The following is a 9,811-nucleotide window of genomic DNA, read 5'->3' on the forward strand; positions in this document are numbered from 1 at the left end:
TCAAAGTTTCCTGATTTGGTGATGAGATATTGCAACACTCGACAGATTAGTCATTGGACTCATTGTTGAATCAGTGATTTTGTGCATCGCATGTTGGCCATGCTGTAGTAGTTCGTGGCAGTCATCCCAGCATTCGTCAGATGCAAATGCTTCAGCATTCGGTGGTTTTTTTATCGTAGTTTTTTTTTTTGGTACGTATAGATTCCATTAAACCGGGAAACATTTGACGGAAAGAAGGAAGGAAAACCGTTGTGATACTTGGCAAGGTGTGGGAAGGGCGTGGGCAAGGCCGAGGCCGACACAGTGTTTCCGACTTGGTGCTCGGTTCCCGGCTCGGAAGAAGAAATCGTGGACTTGGAGAAGACAAGTAAATCGTAATTACACGTCGTCCGGGTTACACATTGTTGAAAGCATGAGTCGAAGGTCTAGTCGGCTGAGAAATGAAAATGAAAAGGGGGATTTGGAAGATGACGAACTGCGACAGAGGTTGGAGGAGCTGGGATATAAACCTGGGCCTGTCACGAATACGACTCGATCTGTGCTGCTCCGCAAGTTGACGCAGTTGGAAAAGGACAAAGGCAAGGTGAAGAAGGAGGTGCACGTCTCGGCTGGCTTACCTTTTATCTCGGAGGATAGCGATTCGGAGGTGGTCGAACGTCCTGGGAGGGGGAGATCCACGGTCTATTCGGTGAACAAGGCATCCAGAGCTAGTGCGGCGACTAATGCTGCTCCAGGTTGGGGCCAGGTGAGGCCTGGCAGGTCGTCGGTCTTGAGTCCTGGACGGAGATCTATGCCAAGGGTGTTTACGAAGACCCACGCCATTGCTTCTGGGAACAAGACCAGAGAGTTTCAAGAACAGCGTGATGATGATGATGATGATGATGATGATGATGATGATGATGATGCAGAAGATGCGGAAGAACCAATGGAGGTTGAAGATATGGCTGTAGACTGAAGACATTCCGCCCCATCCCCGACTTTCTTGGTCAAACTGGCACAAACCGAAGGGAAATGACAATCGTGTTTGGCGGGGGTTCAAGGGACAGCACCGCATGTCCATACGGAAGCAACAAGAAGACCAGGTTCATGCTGCCCTCCGGATTCCACAAGCTTCTCATCCACAACGTGCGTGAACTTGAGGTCCTCATGATGAGCAACAGGTGAGCGAGTATCCATTTGTTGTTCTGTGCACCTGATTGTTATTTCAAATTCCCATGATTTCTGTGCTGCCAGAACCTCTCAAATGTAACTGCTGTGCTTCCTTGTGCTCAGTGGTTTGTTGGATTATCGAGAGGAAAATCGATACAGTGCGACCCATTCCATTGTTCCTCAGTTTTAGTAGGGATAAATGGAAGAAAGCCTGTGACATCTTGTTTATGGTACAAATTTAAACCACACTCTTCCCAACGACGCGAACCTCCCTCTCCCTCCTTTATTTGTTTTCTTCTACCTTGACCGTAACTCTGCTGCAGTATCACCTGCTTACCTTTAAATGGTTCGTTGATGGTGTTTAAATAAATATTGTAGGTTGGACGTTGTGAATATAATCTGTATTGTGCACAAACGAATACAAATGTGTTGTTTATTTTGCTCCCTGTTCCCCCATATATTTATTTTGACCACATCCTGTGACATCATTAATCTCTTATCACGTAGATCTGCCATTTTATGAGACCAGTCTGTCCGAAATGGCACAGAATTTGTTGAGCGATGAAGACTGATCGCAGTTGGACATGCTGAGACTGATCTCATTTGAGGGTAGTGTTTCTCTTTGTGGTGTTGTGCACAGAATTTGGTGTGTCAGCAATAGCCAGAGACCTGCAATGTCAAACAAGAGGTCAGGACATATATTGGCATTTATTACAATTTGGCATCCTCCTCTGCTTGCCAAGTTCACTGCCTGCGGCATACAATTCCATCTTCATACCTTCGCCTTCTGACGTCCTCAACTCGCGCAGGCGACATGTTGTCATCAATGGAGTCCTTTCCTCTTCTCTCCTCGTGGAAGCTGGAGTGCCCCTCGACAGGATTGGGCAAGATTGTGTTGATTTAATCTGGAATTTATTAAATGCTGGTCTGACAAATGCAACAAATGAATTTTTTTTATTACAAGCTAATTTCACACTTATCCTGTCGCTCAAGAAGGATCGTCCAATGACCTCGCTTATCCATCCCCATATTCAGCCACTGGAAGAGGTTCAATCTCTTAAAGTTCTAGACCTCACTGCCATCTGAGACTTCTCATGGGCTGCCCATATTGCTAAAGCGGCCTCTAACGGCAGCTTCAGATTGGGCATTCTTTGTAAATTGTTATGCCTTGGAAAAGCTGAACCACTCAGGAGAAAAAACAAGACCGATAGTCTAACGACGGCATAGCCGGGCTTGGATCTGAGTGAAGGATATGCTGTCCCCCTGTCACTTGACCAGATCCTCAGCTCTGGTTGGTGGATGTTTGTGAGGGACATACGTACACCAGACGGACAGATGAACGCTGTTCCAGACGACATTGCCCTATGAGTTATGCCATAAAGGTCCCACGATGTCCCTCATGAAGAGTAGCTGAACTAGCTACCGCCAGCGCCTTGGCCAAATTCCAGCTCTTATCTACAGTGGGCACTGCATCAGCGGCACAGCTGCCCCCTCAGCAAATGATGCTATCCACAGCCATGCACTGCATACAAAAGGGACTTCTAGTAAAACTGGAACTAAAATGTAATTACTACATCCTGAACAAGTGTCGGAAATGTTGTTTCCTCCCTCACCCCCCTGAAACATTATTCATGTGTAAGAGTAGTTTTTGTATCAAATTATTATTTTGCAAACTTATTGCCTGCGTGTGTCGTGTCGTGTCGTGTCGTGTCGTGTCATCTCGTCTCGTCTCGTCTCGCTCCGTACTTTGTAGGTTATCTGTGTCCTCGGTCACTGGGCAGGAACTAAATCCAACTATTGGTCTTGTTAGATAGGATGTCATTGTGGGGATTTGGTTCAACTTCATTGCATCACTTGTTTCTTTTTAAATACATTGTTTTGGCTTGTGGAAGAGATAGGACAGAGACCAGATCAGGACACAACATACCAAAGGGGAAAACAGGAGAAAGGGAATTGTGTACCCATTTGTTTTGCATACAAAATCTAAAAATGAAATCTCGAAACATCATTCCCCTAACCCGTGCTTTTGTTCTGCAGGACTCACTGTGCAGAGATTGCTCACAACGTCTTGTCCCAGAAACACAAGACTATTGTCGAGAGGGCACCACTGCTTCCGATCAAACTCACCAACTCAAATGCTCAGCTGCGTCATGAAGAGAATGAATGAATGATTGATTGGAAGATATTATCCTTTGTTCTTTGCTTGTGGAGAATAAATGCTCACTTTCACATCGAGTTGATCTTAACGAGTTGATCTTAAGTTGATCTTAAGGTTACTTCTCTTTAGTCTATAAACTTTATCTGCCTCTGTTTTATTGTTATCTCCACCAGTGAAGGTGGACGGACAGAGGTTGTTTTCACCCCTGTTTTTTGTCTGTGAACAGGATATCTCAAAATGTTATTTTTCTTATTTTCATATGCCGGCACCCTGGACAAGTGTCGGAAATTACAAAAAGTTACAAAAATTACAAAGGAAATTACAAAAAGTTATTTTTCAAAAGGTTTTAAAAACTGCGACAGTTTGGGTGTGTTACGAGGACAAATTGATTTGATTTTGGCGAAGATCCAGATCCTAGACTTTAAGTGATTCTTGAGCATTGAGGGATAGAGCCAAAAAGGATATACAGTGTAGCATGGTATTTCAAAAAGTTGTGGATGAGTTTGTTAGATGACGAGAACAAGCCGATTAGATTTTGGTTCAGGTCTGGATCCAGATCTGGCCTATCAGTGGGATACAAAACGTAAACTGTTCAGCCTGGTGGAATTATGCGCCCTACCGAGGGCCTTCCTGATAGTGCATAAAAAGAATGGTGCACACATGTCTTTGCAACTGATAAATTACAAAAACCACTATTTTTCTCCACCACAAACCAAGTAAAAATATAACCTTTGAAAGTAGAGTCGCAGGTTTTTATTTTTAGTCCCATACTGGTTTCACCGGAGGGGACGATAGGTTTGTTCTCTGTCTGTTTGTCCGTCCGTCCGACCTGTGGGTTTCCAGCCTTTTTTTCATACTCATTAACGTATTGATCTGAAATTTGGTACATGGTTTTATTATGATACGTTACAGAACAAGTTCAAATTTTAGGGTCTTTCGTCAATTTTTCACAGTTATGCCCTTTTTGGACTTAAAATATACCATCGGTAGGGGATATGTATTGCAAAGCAATTGGTGCTCTTGTTTTTGTTTTGTTAGGCTATAACAGGTTCTCAATTGGAGTTTTTTTCTGTTCTTGTCGAAAGACCTACAATGTGAGGTAAATACATGAAGTATCATTGTTTTTTTACAGACTTGCTTTTGAGCCTGGGTTCAAATCCCGACCCAGCTATAAACTGTTATCCTGGTGTTTCACAAGCAGGATCAGGCATCAATGCATGCATTTGTTGTCCCCCGGAGCGAAAGGGGGACTATGGTTTTCCCCTCCGTCCGTGTGTCCGTCCGTCTGTCCATGTGTCTGTCCGTCCGTCTGTCCGGGCGTGCGTGCATGCGTAAGCAAAGGACCGCATTCGACCGCATTGGTGTGTGGGTGCAACCCACGTCAAAATCCAAGATGGCCACCACCATGTATGTCTGATGCCATGTATGTCTGAACCTTGTGAGTGGAATATCTTGAAAAATAAGCGATGTACCAACTTCTAATCTGGTGTGTGGGTGTATCTCGGCACAAGGAAGAACGCTATTGAAAATTGGGTCGCCACGTCAAAGGCCAAGATGGTCGCCACCATATATATGTCTGAACCTTGTGAGCAGAATATCTTGAAAAATAAGCGAAGTACCAACTTCTAATCTGGTGCGTGGGTGTATCTTATCTATGCATAAGGAAGAATCCTATTGAAAATTGGGTCGCCACGTCAAAATCCAAGATGGCCGCCGCCATGTATGTCATTGTTGAACCTTGTGAGCGGAATATCTTGGAAAAATAAGCGAAGTACCAACTTCTAATCTGGTGTGTGATCGTATCTCGGCATAAGGAAGAACGCAATTGAAAATTGGGTCGCCACGTCAAAATCCAAGATGGCCGCCTCCATGATGGCCGCCTGAACCTTGTGAGCGAAATATCATATCATAGCATGTTTTCTGCGTCTTCCACTTTGTCAACTCGCATCACTTCCCCGACGGGGGACCTAGGCGTAACGCTTGTTGTCCTTCGGATGAATGTTAAACAGTGTACCATCTGCCAGCGTTAGTTTGTGGACGTTAAAGATCCCACATTTTCCTTCACGAAGATTAGGCAACCTTGATAAATTTCTGCTCTAACCTACAGGGTGCACTGCATCAGTGCCACAACCACGTTTTCAGCAATGATGCAACCAACTACCACTAGCTAGCTATCAAATGCATTTTTATGCCTCTGCCGATGAAGTCGCTGGAGGCATTATGTTTTTTGTGCTGTCCGTCCGTCCGTCCATCCATTTGTGATTGGTTTTTGTTACCACGATAACTTGAGAACGGCAGAAGGGATCTAAGTAACTTGTTGCAGGTATGTATAATGAGGTAAAGATTAACTGGTTAGATTTTGGGGTCATGAGGTCAATTGTTCGAGGCCATGTCAGGTAAAAATCCTGTTGCTGTGATAACTTGTGAACCAGTGATGGTATTTTGACCACAGGTGGTGCAAGTATGTATCATGATGCAAATATGAACTGATTTGATTATGGGGTCATGAGGTCAAATGGCAAATGTCCCATGAGGTAAAAATTATGTTACTGCACGAACTTGTGAACCAGTGAAGGGATTTTGTCCAAACTTGATACAATTATATATTATGATGAAAAAATCAACTGATTCGATTTTTGACATCAAAGGTCAAAGTTGAGATGTCATGTCAGGTCATTGAATCATTGAATCACAGGTCATATAAATCACATCTAGTAGGCTGATATACCGACAGTTCCTTAAATTGAAGCCATTGAGTGTTTACAAATTGGTATCTGAGATTACTAGTCTGATTAGCTGAAGCCCTCTACTCATTGCACCATTCACAAAAGAGTGAAAATAGTGGAGATTTGAAGACGCTGCATCTTGATGCCATCTTTCAATGGGACATTGGTGATAAATGTCCAGTTGTGTGTTGTCGGTCTTTTCAGCAGATCCTTAGTGTTTTATTATACCTGTGGCAGGTCTACAAGAGCCTCGCATTGCTGTTACCTTCACCAGAGGATAGGGTATTGCATTTTGGTCCGTTACCTGTGAAAATCGAAGATTTTTCAAGTATATTTGTTGGTCGTGTGCGTTATTCTGTCTTTGTTTGTCTGTGTGTATGTCAATCGCCTGCAGGTCACATTTTAAAACCGATCTTCACGAAACCAACACGAAATGGTGGAGTTGGTCATAAACAAGAAGCCAATTGTTTTCAGGGCAAAGGTCATTTTCAGGTCGAATTTCTAAAATTGTCATTTTTCAACCGCTTGACTTGAAAATTGAACAGCATTTGCATATTGGGTCACTAAATTGGGAAACCAACTATTTGAGGTTAATAGGTCAACTCAAAATCAAACTTCTAAAATCATCAATTTTCATCCCGTTAACCTAAAAAATAAGCAGCAATTACAAATTGCATCACTGAATTGGGAAGCCAACTATTTGAGGTCAAAAGGTCAAAGGTGAACTCAAGGTCAATCTATCAATTTTCATCTGAAAAATCATCAATTTTAATCCGATTGACCCAAGCTTTAAGATCGTTCATTTTTATCTTAATTAAATGGACAATTTGATGTTTCCATGTCAACTTTTTTTATTTTTTTATTTTTTAAAGCACTTTTAGCACACTGTCTGTATCCATCCATCTGTCGACAAAAAATGAATGAGAAGAAACTTTCCAACCAACTGTGTTAAACTCTAAATGGTAATTCCAATGGGTAATTCTAAAGGATAATTGTAATGGGTAATTCTAAAGGGTAATTCCAATGGTTATTTATAATGGGTAATTATAATGTTTTTTTTTTGTTGTTTTTTGTATACAGGATCGAGGCTCGTGAAAGAGCTAACATTAATCACACAAAAAGTCAAACCGACACATAAAACACAAAAATAAGGGGAGCGGTAGACAAGATGGGGAGAGAGGGGGAAGGACACAAACAACATTTGAGAGCAGGGACTTCGGGAGAAATGTGGGAGGGGGAGGGCTTGAGGAGAGGTGGGAGAGGTATAAAACATATGAACACTGCAAGGACTTCCAGGAAAGAAGTTGGAATTTCAAAAAAGTGTATCTGGGGTGAATTAGCGGGGGTAGAAAAGATCAAGGTTTTGGATGGGGGAAGATAAGAGATGGTGGTGAACAGCTGTTTTAAAGACCTGGAGGAAGGAGTGGGATTGAAGGGAGTGGGGGAGTTTGTTCCAGAGGCGGGAGAAAAGGGGAATGGAAGAGTGAAGGTGAGCAGAGAGTCTTGATTTTGGCAGTTTAACCATAAGAGGGTTGCTGGCAGATCTTGTGCGACCTGTAGGAGTATTTGGGGGACAGAGCACAGACAGAGCTGGAGGGGGCAAGGCCGGAGAGGAGTCGGTAGAAGACAGAAAGACCACCAACTTGCCTGCGGTGAGTGAGTGAAAGGCCCTCGGAGTTAGCTTCATCGCAGGAGATTCCAATGATTCTGAAAGATTTGGTTTCAACAGCGTGAAGCCGAGCTAGGTGTGAGGCAGGAGCACCAGCCCAGAGGGGAGAGCAGTATTCCATTGAGCTGCGGATAAAAGCCTTGTATGTGGTGAGGAGCTCAGGTGTGCCAAGGAAGGACTTCGCATGACGGAGGATGCCCAGTCGGCGACTGGCTTTGGAGGCCAGCTTGGAAATGTGGTTTTCCCAAGAAAGATCATGGCAGATAGTGAGACCCAAAAGCTTGAGCGACAGAACTTGGAGAGGATTGTTGAGAAAGTAGATGGGAGGGTTTTCCAGTCGGTCTTTTCGGAGAGACAGAGTAAGAGTGTGAGATTTGTCAGGATTGAAAGACATGTTCCACTTGTTTGACCAGTATGTGATGTTGTCCAGGTCTGCAGAGAGTGAGGAGGCTGCAGACTGCCGATCTGAGGGATGAGGAATGGAGCGGCAGATAGTGGAGTCATCAGGAAAGAGATAGAGAGGATTTTCCAGAGAGTCGGAGAGATCATTGATGAAGACCAGAAATAGCACAAGGCCCAGAACACTACCTTGGGGAACTCCAGCCAGAACAGGAAGGGGAGATGAGAGAAATCCATTCAGGGCCACACGTTGCCTACGACCAGAGAGGAAGTCCGCAAGCCATGAGTGGAGATTTCCATGGATACCATAGGAGGAGAGTTTGGTGAGCAGAGCTGGGCGCCAGACCATATTGAAGGCACATGATGTCAAGTGAGACATCTCTGCTTTCCTGTTTGGCATTGAGGACCTCCATCCATTGTTGAGACAGCAGAAGCAACATGTCTTGAGTGAAATGACCTGGTCTGAATCCAAATTGATGATCAGAGATCAGGCCATTGGAGAAGAGGAAGGATTTGATATCCGAAGCAATGAAAGATTCCATGAATTTGCTGATAATTGGAAGCAGGCTGATTGGTCTGTCGTTGCAAGGATCTGTTTTTGCACCTTTTTTGTGTAAAGCGGTAATGTTGGCTGATTTCCAAGATGCTGGCAGATGACCTTGAGCAAAAGAGAGGGTGAAGAGAACAGAGAGGGTGAGATAGAGTGGCAGAGCAGGATTTTAGTACCCGTGGGCTGATGCCGTCTGGTCCCGTTGCAGAATCAGAGTCGAGGTTTGACAAAACTGCGTCGCAGCTTCTCCACCTTGTCAGGAGAGAAGGACACAGAGTCCAGGAGCAGTTTGGTTCGACTGGGTGTGGTGGGTACAGAGAGAGATGGGTTTGGGACACAAGATTTTGAGGCAAACACAGAGTTGAGGTATTCGGCTTTGTCACGTGCGGTGTCAACTGTGTAGCCATTTGAGGTAATGGAGGGGGAAAAAACACCAGAAACGGATTTGACCAGACGCCACCAGGATTTGGAGGAAGGAGACAGGTTTGAGAGTTCAATCTTGAGTGTGGAGAGATAGTGCGTCCTGGCACTTCTGAGGGTAGACACACTTGTTCCGAGCTTGGTGGAAGGAACTGAGATTGCCTTCAGTTGGATTAGTCTTCCAAGAGGCAAAGGCAAGTTGTTTCAGGGCAACTGCCTCACCACAAGATTCAGTGGACCATGGACGGGAGGAAGGGTAAGACAACACTGAAGACGAGATGGGATAAATCTGTGCATGAGAGAGAGCAGTTTGCTTTGGAAGAATTCTCAGGAAGAATTGATGTCAGAGGCAGTAGAGACGGGAGACCAGTCCAGATGATTGCTGGCTGCTTGCAGAAGGGTAATTCTAAAGGTATTTCTAAATGGTAATTCTAAAGGGTTCTGAAGTGTAATTCTAAAGGGTTCTAAATTGTAATTCTACAGGGTAATTCTCAAGTGTTCTAAAGGGACATTCTAGAGGACTTGAAAGTGTAATTATAAAAGGTAATTGGAAAGGTAATTCTAATTGGTTCTAAAGGGTAATTCTAATGGGTTCTAAAGTGTAATTCTAATGGGTTCTAAAGTGTAATTCTAAAGGGTTTTAAAGTGTTCTAAAGGGTCATTCTAAAGGGCTCGAAAGTGTAATTATAAAAGGTAATTGTAAAGGGTAATTCTAATGGATTCTGAAGTGCAATTCTAAA

The 9,811-nt window shown here is 43.8% G+C and overlaps 1 long non-coding RNA gene across 1 annotated transcript; it reads left to right on the top strand.

Annotated features, from left to right (window-relative positions):
• Positions 1 to 270: 270 nt before the first annotated feature.
• Positions 271 to 3,384, top strand: LOC137424919 (uncharacterized). Its single transcript, XR_013623092.1, has 2 exons — positions 271 to 1,160; positions 3,187 to 3,384. It is a non-coding gene; the product is annotated as an uncharacterized LOC137424919 (long non-coding RNA).
• The last annotated feature ends 6,427 nt before the right edge of the window (positions 3,385 to 9,811 follow it).

Source organism: Myxine glutinosa, chromosome 4 (genome assembly GCF_964187855.1).
Source record: "Myxine glutinosa chromosome 4, kmMyxGlut1.1, whole genome shotgun sequence".
In the NCBI taxonomy this organism is placed as follows: domain Eukaryota; kingdom Metazoa; phylum Chordata; class Myxini; order Myxiniformes; family Myxinidae; genus Myxine; species Myxine glutinosa.